Source organism: Nannospalax galili, unplaced genomic scaffold (genome assembly GCF_000622305.1).
Source record: "Nannospalax galili isolate Female #2095 unplaced genomic scaffold, S.galili_v1.0 scaffold9, whole genome shotgun sequence".
Lineage (NCBI taxonomy): Eukaryota > Metazoa > Chordata > Mammalia > Rodentia > Spalacidae > Nannospalax > Nannospalax galili.
This window is the reverse complement of record NW_008360332.1, coordinates 2,136,845-2,152,100: the sequence shown is the minus strand read 5'-3', so window position 1 is coordinate 2,152,100 and position 15,256 is coordinate 2,136,845.

Below are 15,256 nucleotides of genomic sequence, written 5' to 3'. Positions count from 1 at the left end.
GTGTCCAGGTAAAGTGGAATGTTTTTATCATTGCGTGTCGTGACGACAGTAATTATGGGACATGGACTGTTTTCACTGAGAGTAGGCAAAAAATCATGGAACTTAGCCTACGTTTTACACATGGGCAGGAAAACAAGACAAATGAAGAATATTTAAAAGGAAAAATTAGCATAAATTAAAATGACTCTAGGAACAAACACTTATTAATAGCTGTTATCTGTTAACTGATATCAATAGGAGAAAAAGTGTGGAATATTCTCTCATAAATTTTAATTCATCTTCTAAGCCTGAGCACGTTTAGTCATTTTACTAGATAGTAAAATAGTGACAATATTGATATATAAATAACTTCGATTGAGAGACAGTGATTTGTTATTTTTTATTAATATATAAATAAGTATATAATCTAGCTAGAGTAACATGGGACATTTCATAAAACTCACTTTAGTTTTTAATTTCCAAGGTCTCTTAAAATTTTAAGTATCATCACAGATAAAATTTTGATTCTTTTATGACAGGATAAAAGGTAGTTTGAAATAAGGAGGTTGTGTTTACTCTCCTGGGTCTAGAGTTTTATTAGGATACAGATTGCCACAGAATGCCAGCCTAATTGAATGACTGCTATGTCCCAGGAAGTATGCAAGTATGCTAAGGGTTTTATGTATAATAAAACTTCAGGCCAATCGCAACAGAAACACTGAGAGTAGTTTTCATTATACTGATCAATAAAGCAGTTCAGCAAATTGATGCTAATATATTTACAATTAAATTCCAAATATCACAGTTCTTATGGCAGGATTATAATTTAAAATGAAAGCTTACCCCACTCCAACACCCAGGCCTTTCCATTATTCTACACCGAAACATATGTGCATTTCTTTATTTCTAAAGTTTAAATTGGGTATGTTGACAGCGTTTCCATTTTATGTAAATGACTTAATGTAATCAAAGTGGTAGTTTCATGAATTAAGAAAACAAGAGCTTCCCATCTTTATTCTTAGACCTTCTAGAGAACCAGAATCCTTTTATGATTATTGACAATTGTTGAGTGATTGCATAACAATGTTTAGCACTAATTGATTGATTTCTTCTAAACAAAAGCTTCACTCGCTCAAATTTTGTTCTGACAGTCTAACACAGTACTTGGAGCCTCCTGGGTACTCCAAAAATATTTGTTGGTTAAAACACATGATAAATGAACCAGGTATTGTGGTGCATGCCTTTAATCCCAGCATTCAAGAGGCAGAGACAGGAAGAGCTCTGTGAGATCTAGGCCAGCCTGGTCAACACAATTGGCCTGCTAGGAGTACCTGCTAGGCTTCATGAAAGGACTCTGGCTCTCTAGAAGGTCCAAGAATAAAGATGGAAAGAGGTTGTTTTCTTAATTCATGAAACTACCACTTTGATTACACTAGTTCCAGGCCAGCTGTGTCTATAGAAAGACCCTATCTCAAACTAGACTAGAGTAGGCTAGACTAGAGTAGACTAGACTGGACTAGACTAGACTAGACTAGACTAGAGTAAACTAGACTAGGCTAGGATAGAATGGAATGGAATGGAATGGAATGGAATGGAATGGAATGGAGTGGAGTGGAGTGGAGTGGAGTGGAGTGGAGTGGAGTGGAGTGGAATGGAATGGAATGGAATTGACTAGGACAGAATAGACAAAATAAAACAAGTGATAGATGATAGTGAACCAAGCCTTCCCACCTTTGTTGATTTAATGGATATTGGTTAAGTGGCTATTAAATGTTAAACGGGTGAGCAAGCTTCAGATCATTCCTACCAAATGAATTGTACAGTCTGGTGGGAAAAAGTTTGAGTTAAGCAATGATGGTCCGGAGGGGGTCAGGGCTCTGGCTTCGGGAGATTGGGATGCTGTGGGAGTTGCCAGCCACGTTCTTCAATGTGGTATGCAGGCTTCCGCATGCAGAGGCTGGATTTTGCTTTTGGTACCGCACGTTAGACCATAGAATGTGTTACATGACTACGCTGGGTTTCATGCTCCCGTTTCTTAAATGGAGAAGCAGCTGGAGAGAAAAGTCACGGAAACTGGAATCAGAACCACCCAAAGTCCATCTGACGTTGCAAAGGAAAGCAGAGTTACAGACAAAGTTGTAGCTCCAGGGCATGGTCCATCAAGGAATCCCAGGGACGGATGGGAAGCAGTTGGCCGAGCTTCCACACTCAGCCTTCCTGTCTGTCCGCTCATACCCACTGATGCCTTCCAGATTTGCAGGTTTGTTAGAGGAAGAATACCAATAGAATGAATGTATATTTTTAAAGGGGATTTATTAGATTGTCTCAAACTATAGGGGTGGAGTACTTGGACAGTAGCCATCTGCACACGGGAGAGGTTGTGAACCCAGGCACTGCTCAGTCCATGAGGTTTCAGCATTCCTAGTTTGGTTCTATTAGTCTGGAGACTCCCTGGAGAGCTGCTTCTCTTCATTCCATGATGTTAGATGAAGAAGCTGGGCTCTGATGTCAGCACAGGAGGGCAGTGGCAGCAGAAGCCATGGAAGAGATCCACTTACCCACAGGAATGAAGGCAGGCAGACACACAGTACCACTCAACTTTCAGCCCTCTTTACATATGGCAAAATGTCTTCCTCATCACTTAATAGTTCCTAGAAGTACCTCACAGACCTACCAGGAAGGGGGTGTCTTAGTTGAGTTCAGGTTCAATCAAGTTGACACCAAGGTTAACCACTACTGCGGGCCTATGACTTTGTAGGGAATGATGTGCTCATCTAAAATCTTATCTCAAGTCCTGAGTCGCTTCCTTCCTTTATCAACCTGATACGTTTTGCTGTTTCATGTTAACATTAAGTCTATTGAGCTAAAATTGAGGACTTGGGGTGTCACTCAGGGCTAGAAAACTTGTTTTGCATGCACAAGGCCCTGGGCCCTGGGGTCAGTCTTCATTCTTGCAATAAATAAATGCATATGAATAAATAAGATTATTGATTTCTGTTTTTCCTCTTATAGGAAATATTTGGTGTCTTGAAGCCTGTAGTTTTTCTAGAAGAATTATTGTTTTATAGTAATTTGTATGGAAATATTAGTTTTGCAATGTAACACAGTCTTGTGAAAGTTGAAGTTTTATGTTACTTTTCTACATGTCCCACCTACAAAGAAGTAGACATGAGGATTTTCAAGTTGTGGAATCTTCAACCTTTTTATCTGAAAATGTAGAAATGTATAAAAGGGTTGGGCTGCTTTCACAATTTTAAAAGGATTATACCATGTGCTAAGATTGATATCATGAGTTCCTGAGTCCGATTGTCAGGGTGTGATTTTCTTCCCTCAGAGCCCCAAGCTTTTCACTCTACAGTGGTTAGTTACCTCATCTGCAAAGCAGTTATAAAAATTGTCCCGATTCCCTGTTGGCAATTTGGGTAACCCTTTCAGAGGATGGTGTGATAAGAATAGGAGGTAAGAATTGGCTAGGTGGTTACTGTAAAAAGACCCCAAAGAAAAGTGGCTAGTTTCTTGGGCCACTTAGCAACATATACCATTCCCAAGGCCCCAAAATGTCAAAAATACTTGTGAGCTTTTATCTAATCCTTAAAAGATTTTAGGGTTACCTCTTCAGAGGGGGGAATGTTAGAGTAACCAAAAGCTCCATAAAAAATAAATCAAGAAGAAAGAGTACATGAAGTTATCAGAAAAAAGTGATGGGGAGATATGGGAGGAGTTGGAGGGGAGGGATTGGGCATGGATTTGATCAAAACACCTTATATGCATGTATGAAATTCTCAATAAATTATTATTTTTTTAATTGTACTTAATTGGAGGGTGGAGAGTTAATGGCTCCATTTAAAGTGGAAACATGGGCTAGAGACATGGCTATGTAAATAAAGCAGCTGTCACACAAATATGGACAAGAGTCCAGATCTCCAGAACCAATGTAAAAACCAGGTAAGTCTGGTGACTGCCTGTAATCAAAACCCTTGGGAAGGAGAGAAGGCAATCCCCAGGAAGAGACAGGTTGAATGGACAAGCTTCCTGTTCAAGGACAGACCCTGCCCCACAAGATAAAGTGGAAAAAAGGATCAGGGAAGATATTGACTTTGGACTTCCATATTCACCTGCAGCCAGTGCATAACCCCCTTTCCCCTGAGTTCACCGAACCTTCAGACTCATACACGATGCATAATTCTCACACAGACACTAAAAACGGAAATAGCAAGTATTTAAACATGCTTTGCTTATTGCTTGAAATGGCATGCTCTCAGTGAGCATAAATATTACACTGTTCAGCTTTTCTAATTTTTAAAATTAATTTTTTATGTGTATGAGTGTTATGCCTGTGTGTATGGAAGTGCACCCGTATTGTGCAGTGCCCATGGAGGACAGCAGAGGTTGTTGGATCCTCTGGAACTGGAGTTTTGGATGATTAGCCACCATGTGGATGCTGGGATTTGAACCCAGGTCTTCTGCAAGAAAAGCCAGTGTTCTTACCTGCTAAGCTATCTCTCCAGCCACTGTTTAATTCTTCAAAACCTTATTGCAGTAATGGTATTGAAAAGTTGAAGGAAAGACACTTTTGTGCATAGAGACAAGAGGTCAAATTCTGGGGTCGTCTGTGAAGGAGAAATATTTTGGGGCAAATGACAAGGTGGACTGCAGCACTAGTCACAGAAGTTTCATTGGGTGAGGTTGGCAGTGACTGTTTCAAGGCACAGAGTCCACTTCCTAGGAAAACTGGCAGGGTCTTTGTACCTCACCTCACTCAGTAACCCGACGTGGGTTACCCATGAAGCCCGGCCAGGCCCTGGGAAAGGTGGCTTTCTGTGGCAACCTTGAAGTGGCTAGCAAGTAATAGCCATCCCTGAGGATGGGAGGTCCAGAATAGCCACTGGTGGCTCCTCTCCATCTACTGTGCGCTGTGACTGAATGCCAGATTACATTACAAAATACAGTGCACAAAAGTCACATTACTAATGAATTTCATATTCGTTCAGCTCAGCTTGTTAAAATGAAATTCCAATCATTTTCATTTATTTATTATTTTGTATTTCATATCTGAACAGGAACATGTCTCTGTAAAAATATTTTCCCTACTTTTTCCTTTACAAAAATACCCACTATAAGAAGAATCCAGACCAATCATTTTCCCTCTGATATATATGGTGTCATAATCCATTTTGTACCATTGTGACACAAAGCCACAGATTGGAAGATTATAATGAGCAGAAATATATTCAGCGTATTGTTTGGGAGTTGAGGAACGTTCTAGATACAGGGGCTAGAGCCGCTGACTCCTACTTAACATGAGGGAAGATACCACATGGGACAACCTGCTCTTCTAACAAACCCCAGGAAAATAGCATGGATCCGTTCTCTGGGTGTTTGTTTGCCTTCCTAACCTGCCCAACTCCAACATCCCATCTGTTAGTTCTGTTTCCTCGGGCAGTACATTTCAATCACAGGAGCTGTGGACGATGCATTCAGATCACTGTAACTGTTATTTTTCATTATGAAAAGCAACCAGTCAAACACACATGTAGGAATATTTTATTCGGCTTGTTTTTCCCGTCTTTTCTCCGCTGCTCCTTTTCCGTTTCTGCAGTCCAGCAGGCTAGTCTAGCGGCCTACCTGTTCGGACCCTCCTCCCATGTTCTTCCTTTCTTCACTTTTGTTGCCCTCCCCCTTCCCTCCCCCCTCCCTCCCATCTTCTCAGGTTCTCACTGTAATTCCATTTTCAGTAGTTCCCAAATTCTGACGTTTTCAGTGCATTTTTTCACAGGAACAAATTTCAAAGTTCTTATTTTTGCTCCTAAGGTATGTGGCTCTCAGAAATTTGTATTTGCATTTCAATTTTCTTTATTTACTCTCAAAGTTTGTCATGGACTTGCTTCCAGGAAGCTTGGGGCTTCCAGTAACTGCCTTTATTGCATGAATCCTTTCAACGGCTGCAATGAGTTTTTTCATCCAACAATAAAAGGAAAAGAACTGACATAGAATGAGCAGACCTGAATGCTGACACTTACATCTCTTTCTGTGCAGCATTGGCGCTTTGAAAATCCAAGGGAAATTACTCAAGAGTGCTTTACTGAGATCTGACATGAGGATTTTTGAAAATATGGCCAAGATTTTAGTAATTTTTTTATATAGATAGTGTACAAAGAACATGTTTTAAAAGTCTTTATGTGGATGTATGGTTTTCATTTAATTGCATAGATTAAATCTAGAAGTGATTTTTTTTTTTAGGGTAGAAATATTATGAAAGCAATTGCACTGCCCCCAGAGGCTAAATTTTTTTTTAATATTTGCAAGCTGGAAGTAAATTGCAAGTACATCTTTATTCTGATTTCAATGTTCTCCTCTGAAAATGTAACATTAATTGTATTTCTTTTGCAAATCAGACATATGGGACACAATTTATAAATATTTTTCTTTAAAATTTAAATCATGGAGATAAAAAAAGTCAAAAGAAAGTATACAAAACCACTTTCTTCTGAAAGGGCTGCAAAAAATTACTCCTTGGAACATTGGACTGCAAGAAACATTTGCATTCAGTAAGCTACATTATTTATAGACTTGGGGCTGCAACCTCTCATTCCCATATAGCAGTTTATTTTAAATCTATAAGATTTACAAAACAAAAGCAAGAGAAACATGTGTTGAACCATAAATAAACATCACTGGTGAACTTCTGTATTCTTTAACCATTATACTATTTTCATCATTTTTGACATAAAGATGTTTTGTAAGAAGGAGAAAGCACAATTTGAAAGAACCAGTTTAAGCTGGGGATAAAAAAAAGTTGGTAAAGAAGAAGGAAAATGGTTTTCATTTCCATTCTGTTTAAGGTCACATGCAGGTCACGTTCAACACAGATTCCATTTTCATATATTTTAATAAAATCTATGTAAGAAATTTAAGTAACAGCTGTGAAAAGATTCAGATCTAAAAGAGCAAAACAAAGTGTTGCTTTAAACTAACCTTCTAGTGATAGATAAGCAAACAGAAGCAAAAAGAATGCTTTCTTCAAATTAGAAGGCAGAAATGTGTGCTCAGCCACTGATGTGAAAGGAACTTGTGCCATCAGTGACCTTGTCACAAGACATCCTAGGTTTTTATTTAGAAATTTGCCATAAATGGGAAGATTTAGGGGTCAGGCCGTCCTGTCCTTGGTTGTTTTTTTTTTTTTTTTTTTTTTTTTTTAATAGCTTATCAGGAATTGGAATTGTACTGATCTACTCATGCATTCTCCGTTCTCCTCTGTGCATGTGTTGCCAGAGTTGGCCTCTACTCCTTAGAACTTTGCTTTTGTTCTCAGAGGAGGATGCAGACTGGGTCTTACTTATAACTAGTTTCCTTGTGCCTTTTAAAGACACATGCATCATCCTTTCATGAAATACCTCTGTGCATGTGTTGCCAGAGTTGGCCTCTACTCCTTAGAACTTTGCTTTCGTTCTCAGAGGAGGATGCAGACTGGGTCTTACTTATAACGTAGTTTCCTTGTGCCTTTTAAAGACACATGCATCATCCTTTCATGCAATTGCCTACTCTGCCAGGAAGTGGATAATTGCAGCTTCAAGCACAATTTCAGGCTTCCATGCTGAACTCTCTCAGCATCTCCCTTAGACACAACCTTAAAAATCAGCTTTCTTTCCCATGGGTGGTACTCGGCTTATCTCTCTAATTTACATGTCTGTTTCATTTTGCATAGTGTGACACATAAAATAATTCAACGAGATTCTGAGTGAACAGCACAATGCCTGTCATCCAACTGCTGGAGTTGGTATGTCATAATTGGCCTGAATATATAGATAGGCCATTAAGAGTCTTGTTATAGTTTATGTCAGGTCCATGCAATAATTACTGAAGGCCTAATTCATTCCAGCTTTCCTCCACAAATTAAATAAAAGAGGTAGTGGATACACCGTGCATCAGAGGGATTAGCCAATTCTCTTTGCGCAGCAGTGACCTTTGTAGCCCCTCCATTAAGGAGTGGGAAAGATTTAACTCACTGCTGGTGCCCTTGTATTTTCCGGCCATTATTTAAAACATGTCAAAATGAGTTCAGTAACTCTTCCGTCTTTTTTAACCTCACCTGTTCTTCAGTCAAAACTCTTAACTCTCTCCCTTCCTCCCCCCTTGTCTTTTTTCTTTGTCTCTCACTCCCTCTGCCCATCCCTCCTCCCTTCCCTTCCTACTTCTTCTTTCTAATTCATCTTTTTCTGTTTCTTTCTATCATCGTTTTCTCCCAAATTAAACCCAGAACTACTTAGAGTTTTTATCCTGCATGATTCTGTAGGAGTCTTGGGACTGTATACTGTGGATGTTCTTTATAATAACTGAACTGCTTGTCAACTAGGAACTGACCGTTGCCTTAGAGGTCACCCCGTGTCTAGTATTTTGTGATTTAATTGCATTCTGGATGTAGGTTTGAATCTGTTAGAGGAAAGACAGGTGCAGACTTGATGAGGTAATCTTTTATCCTCCACATCATATTTCACTTAGAAATAGTCAACATGCAGCCCTAATTGGCAGTCAAATCAGAACTCTGTTGACTATAGCTAAATGCATATTGCCTAATTGTATAATTCACATAAGTTCATGCAAAATTCAAGGTATGAATGCACTTCCTAAGGATGGAATCTTTGAGCATAAATCAATGTTTTATTTTGTTTCTTTTTAATCTTGGAAAGTTCATTTATTCATTGACCTCTGACTTCATAGGTCAGTTAGTTACTAGATTTCAAAATTAATTAGGTTAATGGACATGTAAATAGTATAGCTGATATGGAGCCAGTTATTTTAATGTTTCATAAATGTGGTCATTTTTTAATCATTTCCCCAAGGTTAAAAATGATCTAAAGATATAGGCACTTATCCACATTCTATTTCTCATTTTGTCTTTATGTAAATTTGTCAACATTTGCATTAATGAACATTTAATAAACATTTCCCAGCATATTCATTTTTAAATTTCTAATTATGGGGAGTAATAAAAGTTTAAGGTCTTAAATTTTGTTTATATAAAAGAGTTGAAAATGTTCAAAGCCTTGATACCATCTGTAGTCTGTAGATGACACATGATGGTTTGATCCATGCTTTTTTGATATTTATAATAATTCAACAGTGGTAGAAAAGGAAATTGGAACCATGAACTTTGACTTTTGGCAGGCTGGTCATATGTTGTATGGTAGTCTGTGAAATGTGAGTCAGCAACAGTAAGCCACATCTGGCAGCCTGTGATGAGCAGGGTAAATGTCACACATGTCCACTGCCCTGTGTTGGTAAACTATGATGCTCAGTATGCTACATGTATTACATACATTTTAGACATGATATTTTCTTTTTAAAATTTAATTTTATTTCATACGTATGAGTGTTTTGGCTGCATATAATTGCACTGTGCATGCATTGCCTGCAAAGACCAGAAGAGGGTGTCAGATCGCCTGGAACTGGAGTATAGATGGTTGTTAGCCACCATATGGGTGCTGGGAACAGAACCCAGTATTCTGCAAGAGCGATTGGCGCTCTTAATTGCTGAGCAGTCTCTTCAGCTCCTAGACATGATATTTTCATCACACAGTAATAGGCTCATTCAGGACTTATCCTCATTTTAGGTTGAAGAACATTTGGCATTAGATTTTTACCCAAAGGTAGAAACTCCCTTATTAGATACTTAACTGATCTTAAGTTCCAAATTCAAGGGAACTTTCTGCCTTCTGAAAAGACTTACATTTATTGTCATCTCTAGAAGTTTTAAAGTTCTTTTTCATATGAAGCCAGTGTCTGCCTCTCTCTATCTTCCTTCCGTGGGTATAATTCTGTCGCTCTGACTTAGAAACTAAGCCTAACATTTTTCACATGACAACCATTCAAATACTGGCATTCAGCTGCCATGTTCCCCCGTCTTTGGTTTTTCAACCTGAACAAGCTTAGATGCCTTAACTGAGCTGTGGAGGGAGAACAGAACTGTAGAGGATGCACCTTCCCAGAACCTTTCCCTGGAAAATACTCAGCTCTGTTAAGAAATTCCCAAACCCAAATAACCCGCTCCATACATGGTAAATAAAATGAAATAAAATAATGTAGACTGAGACCTTATTATTCTTAGTGTGCCTAATAAAGTTCAATTTTATATTCCAATTCTATGTGTAAGTGGCCAATTTTAAGGTTAAAATAAAACATTTAAAAATATTTCTCATCCAATTTACTGACAATATTGATATAAATCCAGAAAAAATATAGGAATGAAAATTCTCGGTTCTTTAAGCTCATTGGAATATTTTGAGCCCTGGTTTTGGCATTTACCTTAAAACCCTTTTGCTCTACTTTACATTATTTATACAAATCTTGAACCAAGAATTACTTTTGTTTATTTACTTTTTATGGCTTAATGTACTGTGTTGGTTTGAATGAGAAGTCCCCCATAGGCTCAAGTATGTAAATACTTGGGCTGGGTTGGTGATTCTGTTTGTGGAGTGTTAGGAGGTGTGGTCTCGCTGTAGGAAGCCTTGCGGGGCGGGGTGGGGGGGGGGCTTTGAAAGTTCACATCTTGACATCTTGCCCCACTTTCTGTTTGGTCTCTGTTTCCTGAACATGCTTAAAGATGCCAGGCTCAACTTTCTCCTCCAGCTGCCTCTGCCACCACCTCCCCCCACCCCCACGATGGATGCTTAGCTCACTGGAAACTTAAGCCCCGAAAACCTCTTCCTAATATAAGTGTCCTTGGTCATGGTATTTTATCACACAACAAAAAAGTAACTAATACATATGCTTTGTAAAATACTGTGTAGAAAGTCTGAAAAGCTATACCTAGCTCCTCATTTCATCCTATAAATTACTCAGTAATATAGATTTAAACTGTGTTCATAAGAATTCTCATAAAACACTGATGAAATTGTCATCAACAATAGTATAGGATTGGTGAAATGCAACAAGATAAAGAGATAAATTTCCCTATGTCTTGAAATGTATCATCCCATAATAATATTCATAAAATGATATGGTAAGAGATGTTACTATTGCCATTTTGCAAATAGGAACATAAGGTCTTGTGAGAAAAAAAGTTTCTCAGAAATTACATTATTATAAAATGGTATATCTACTATTAAAGCTGTGTTGATGAAAAAAGTTCATACATAATATACTGAACCAGTAATTTATCAATAATATTTTTTACCAGCAAATGTTTTTATTTTTAATTGTGTGTGTGTGTGTGTGTGTGTGTGTCTGTCTCTCTGTCTGTCTTGTCTGTATGTATCTGTTTCTGTGGTGGTGGGGATTGTACATATGGGTGCCTGTGCCTTCAGAGGCCAGAGGCATCTGATCCCTCTGGAGATCAAGTTACAGGCAGCTGTGATCTGCTCAATGTCAGTGTGGGAACTGAACTTGGGTTCTCTGCAAGAACAGTACATGCTCTAAGCTACTAAGTCATCTCTCTAGCCCAGTAAATATTTTAAAAGTCAATGAGATTTTGAGAAATGAGAATGATGAAGAGGATATTGAATCCAAAGAAGCATGCATATTGTATCAATGAAAACGTGCTGGACTGTAAGGGAAGATGGGCTGGAGATGGGGCTCAGTTTGTACCTGGTGCTTGCTCAAGTTTTCTAGGCATGGTGGAAATCCCAGTGTCCTTGGGAGGTAGAGGCTGGAGGATCAATAGATCAAGATTATCCCTGACTACATAAAAAGTTTGAGGATAGCCTGGGATATAGGAGATCCTGTAGCAAAATTCCTCAATGACTGTTCACTTTAAGGGAAGGTTTCTCTTTACTTCTGGTTGGAACTGGAGTCTGAATAATTGGAATGAGAAGGTTTAGTAAATTAATCTCCTCTAAATTTTTCTCACTGTTGTATAAAAATTTGAAAATGTTTATAAGGAAATCTTAGCATTCAGTTTGAAACAAAAATTGACAATAATACTAAGTAGTGTTTATGAGAACAGGAACAGGGACACATTGGCCTAGCTTCATTTTGTTGTTGATGATGATGATGATGATGATGATGATGTTTTAAGTGACATAGGGTGTATTTTGCTCTCTGCTACAGGTTATGGTCTATGAAGGTTTAGGATTCACAGCAGCAGGAGCTTGAGAGAACCACTCACGTTACAACTCCCAAAATGTTTTAAAATAAATAAAAGAAGATGGTAGGTGTTAAGATTAGGAAAGGATTATTTTCACAGAGATTAAAGGTGAGCAATTCTCATAGAAACCTCCTGAGGTTTGTACTGGAAGGTGGGGCCCAGGATAATTAAGTTGGGTACTGGAATTACTAATGTTTTAAATATAATTAATGTGTAAACAAACTAAGGAATGGACATTCCCATATATATTGCTCTGCATAGCTTTGGGGAAGAAAGGTTTACTGATTGTTTTTCATGCTTGTCTTGTTTCATAGTTTGCTCTGGGTGTAATAGAGGTAGAGCACTACATTATATTCTAGTTGTGGAAGGCAGAAACAGGGAGTCTTAAATACAATCTGATGACCATCATAAATCACTTATACAGCATTGTGAAAGTGATGGATTCCATTACAAATGAACTGCATTGAAAGATGAGCAAAATAGTCAGGGGAAAATTTTTGAGCAATCTACTAATAATGACTAACGAGAAAAAAACACCCCCAGAGAGTGCATGTGGACATCACAAAACTGTCTGCGATTCAGTACTGCTTGAAGATGAACTATGACTAGAAGGGTCAAGAGGAACAGCAGGAGTCTACAGCAAAACACATAGGAAAGACCTTAGAAGACCATCAAGACTATGCTTAAGAAGGTAGATATCATTCTGCAGTTGATGCAGCAATGGAAGGGAACAGCTCACAGCAGTCTATATATAACCCTCAATAGAACATTATAAATACTGGATGTTGAACCAGAGTCTAAGGAAGGCTGGACCATTTAAGAATGTTCCCTAGGGACTGGAGAAGCCGTTCTTCAGCTAAGAGTGCTTGCTGCTCTAATAGAGGACCAGAATTCAGTTTCCAGCACTCAGATCAGACAGCTTGTAACTTTAGCTTCAGGGGGTCTGATGCCTCTGGCTTCCAAGGGTACCTACATTCACATGCACATAGACATATACACCAGACAAAGATGTGGGGAAGTGGGTAAGAAACCCCAACCCTATCAGAGGGACCCCTGGCAATTGGTGGCTGCTGGGGAGTGGGATACAGTCTCTTTCAAGGATGGGACTCTTGATAGGTTAACTAGACTCCAGTGGATGGGTCCACACAAAAGGACATTTGGGGACACAAATTAGACTCATAAGTCTTAATATATATTTTAGTTTGATTCCCAGAACACACATAAAAATGCTGGGCATGAGGGTGTGTGTGTGTGTGTGTGTGTGTGTGTGTGTGTGTGTGTAATAGAGTACATTAATTTAGGTGGGGGAGGGTAGTAAAGGGAGGTGTGGATGGGGAGGGGGTCTAAATACGATCAAAATAAATTGTATGATAATCACAAAATTTAATAAAAAAATATATAAAATAAGATCAATCTTGAAAAAAACAGATCTTCTCCAGTATTTCCTGGGGGTATCTACCAGTGATCCTATTGAAAAGAGAATCATTTTAATTTAGATTGACTTACATATGCCTTGGATTCTTATTAATAAGCTTTGAATATTCTTAGCACAAATAAACCATTTGCTTAGTGACTGTCACATTATATTACAACAGAATGTAACTGTTGTACCTCATCCACTGGACCCCAAGAAGACCACCGAGGACCCAACACACCAAAATGCAAAAGCAAAGGTTTATGGTTTACTTGGGCTTAAGCTCGGGCTCTCAGACCTCACCAACTCAACAGATCCGTGCTTAGAGCCCAGAGTAAGGGAGAGTGGAGCCTTTTATAGGTTTTAGACAAACAGAGGAGGGGGATACCGAAGATATGAGGATGTACCCTAGGTAAGTCACTTCTTACAGACATATCTGAGCTTTTTTTTGCTGAGGCCCGGTATCCCAAGTCCCCAAGTATGTGGAGTAAGTCCTCTGTCCCCTCCAGGCAGGACTTCTGGTCCGGTGCCGCAATCAATAAGTCATCTACATATTGTAACAGGCTTATGTCAAGGTGTTGGGCTCTGTACTCACCCAGATCTTCATTCAGGGCCTCATCAAATATAGTTGGAGAATTTTTAAACCCTTGAGGCAGTCGCGTCCTGGTCAGCTGGCCACTGATTCCTGCCCCTGGATCATGCCATTCGAAGGCAAAGTAGGGCTGACTGCTGGGAGCTAGTGGCAGGCTGAAGAAGGCGTCCTTGAGGTCCAGAACTGTATACCATTGCCAATCTGGTGGCAGGGTACCGAGTAACGTATAAGGGTTCGGGACAATGGGATGAATGTCAATGACTCTCTTGTTCACCTCCCTCAAATCTTGTACCAGTCTATAGTCCCTGGATTGGGGCTTTTTGACAGGCAGGAGTGGGGTGTTCCAGGCAGACCGGGTCATTCTCAGCACCCCTAGTTCCATTAATCTTCTGATATGTGGAGTAATTCCACGTTTTGCCTCTAGGGGCATAGGATACTGGTGCACTTTAACAGGGTCTGCCCCTGCTTTGAGTTCAACATATACAGGAGGCCTGTGTCCCGCCAGACCCATACCCCGTTTCTGCCCAGGCTCGGGGAAATTTTTGGAGCCAATCTGATATATCAGGGTTAGGTTGAATCGGCTCTTGATGGAGTCTATATTCCTCAGTCAGGTCGTTGGTGACTAAAACCTGAACTGGTGCCCCGTCGTGAAGCAGGGTGGCTCCTTTAGCTATGAAGTGGATTTGTGCCCTCATTTTTGACAATAAGTCTCTGCCCAGAAGTGGGGAGGGACGTTCTGGGATTACTAGAAATGAGTGGGATACCCGGCCCTTCCCTAAATCTACTGTTCTTCGGGTAGTCCATGAATAGGGCTTTGTTCCTGTTGTCCCCTGTACTCATGTAGTTCTGGAAGACACTGACCCTCTTGGCTCCAATAGAACTGAATTCTGGACACCAGTATCTACCATAAACTCAATTGGTTTCCCCTCTATTTTCAGGGTTACCCTGGGCTCAGGGAGGGGACCTGAGCCCCGTCTCCCCTAGTCACTGTCTTCACCCCCAATTAAAGCCGGTAATACTTTAGCTGATCCCTTATCCTTCTTGGGGCAGTCCTTCACCTAGTGCCCTTCCTCCTTGCAGTATGCACACTGGTTTTTCCCTACCTTATTTCGTGGTCTAGATCCCACTGATGAGCTCCTTCCATACTGGGGGTTGGTTGCCAATAATATCTCTCTGAGGTCCTTCTTGT